This window comes from Cyprinodon variegatus, unplaced genomic scaffold (genome assembly GCF_000732505.1).
Source record: "Cyprinodon variegatus isolate N-32 unplaced genomic scaffold, C_variegatus-1.0 Scaffold1179, whole genome shotgun sequence".
NCBI classification, from domain to species: Eukaryota; Metazoa; Chordata; class Actinopteri; order Cyprinodontiformes; family Cyprinodontidae; genus Cyprinodon; species Cyprinodon variegatus.
This window is the reverse complement of record NW_015151632.1, coordinates 49,641-51,603: the sequence shown is the minus strand read 5'-3', so window position 1 is coordinate 51,603 and position 1,963 is coordinate 49,641.

The window sequence follows — 1,963 nt, the reverse complement described above, 5'->3', positions numbered from 1 at the left end:
TAAACCCGGTTCAGATTCCATGACTACCTCAGATTCTGCCCCACCCTCCAGAGACAAACCAATCACGGATAGAGGAGTGCTAATGATCTTATTTTTTATTCTCTCCAGTTTCCTAGCATTTTGCTTCACAGTGCGCAGCTCTGCATTAAACCAAGGAGCAAGCTTTCTATTTTTAACGGTTTACATTTTCAAAGGAGCTGCGTTGTCTAAAGCAGTACGCTAATCCTTTTTTTTCTCCACCAATCTGAGCTGAACTCTTTCTCCTTCATCTCGTTAATGCATATGGCGTTGCTTTGCTGAGCACTGTCTCTGCAGTTTATTAACAGGTCTCCATTACACAGCATTTTGACACTTTGGACTTCTCCAAGTTTTTCTTATCAATTTTTTTAACTGCACCGGATTCCAATCTGCAAAAGAGTCTCCCTGATCAACTAGTTTGATTATTTCCTTCGTAATCTTCATTTTGTTGGGAATTTTGTGGAATTTCTAGATTTTTCATCACTTGATGCATGATTCCCCTTCAACTGATCTGTTTTTTCACTTTTTCTATTTTTTTGACTCTACTCTCTTGCAATCTTCTTCGTTTTCACAATTTCCTTCTTCCATGCGACAAGAATCGCTTCCTGTTTCCTCACTACTCACGACCCAGAACATTTCTCCGCAGCAGACTCCTGGGATCCAACCGTGACTGTCAAGATTCAGAAGAGAAGGACCCAGTGTTTAGGAATGATTGTTTTGAAATATATAAATGTATTTTTTAGATGTACAAGGTAAATATTTAATCTTTAAAAGCTGTCCATGCACAGTAGCTGCTCTGCAATACAGAAGTATAGGACAGCCCATATATTGGGTGCCCTCTGTTTTCCCCGACTGTCCTACTGTTCATACCTAAAAAAATGTGTGGGGGTAATTTCAAAATCATTTGGGATTTCGCTTGACTACAGTGCAGCATGTAGTCGAAACACACCGTGCACTTGAACTGAGCCGTCAGCGCTGGAGCAGGTCAGGAAAGCCTGGCGGACAGGGGCAGGGAGCCAGCAGGGGATGGAGCGACCAAACCCGACCCGGGTGTCCTCATACCACCCTCCCAGCATCACCCTACCAGAGTGCAGCTAAGCGACCTGAGGTGATTTGGGGGTGATTGACAGGGTGAGTCACGGGAGTTGGAGAGAGAGAGAGAAATGGCTCAAGAACGGTCCTTTTTCCAGGACCTGGTTTAGCTCCAAGGCTAGGCTAACTGCATGCAGCAAGGCTAAGGCTTCATCCTACTTTCCCTGCGTCATTCTTCAAAGGTCAGGATCTGGGCCAGCCTGGATAAAGACAGCCAGGACTGATTTAAAGCACTTTGCAGAAAAGGCAAAGAAGAATGAACAATCTGGGATTCACATGGAAAATAATAGAATATAGTCAACTTTTTCTAGATGTTGGTTCATTTGCATAGTTGCTCTTAAATAAACATAAGAATAAAAAAAATGATGAAATGATGTTTTGTTTTTAAAGTGTTTTTATTGTTGGAATTCTTATAAATATACTGGTGTGATAACTTAGTATATGTTTGATTGGTTTTTAGTATACGTCTATTTTGAATTTATAGCCCCCCCCTCCGCCCGGAGAAAACTCCACCAGCCGCCGCTGGTGACCACGTCAATCTGACGGAAGAAGATTATGAACGTGTCACTAACCTGGTTTACAAGTTCAGTCCATCGCCAGAGAACGAGGTAATATGGAAGCTCATTGGTAGAATTATCTTATGACAGAAAGAAAGACACTTTGGAAACACGATTCAAATCCTTTTATCCTCCGGAGGGGGGAAATATTTATTTTCCAATTCGAATTCATACAGCTGTCCTAAACACTTCACACGTTCAGCACTACATCGTCAGACATCTCAGTTTTCCCCCCAACTCTTCCTGGAGAGAAATATCAGCTGTGCTGCTGCCATCAACACCTTTGTTTCTAGATG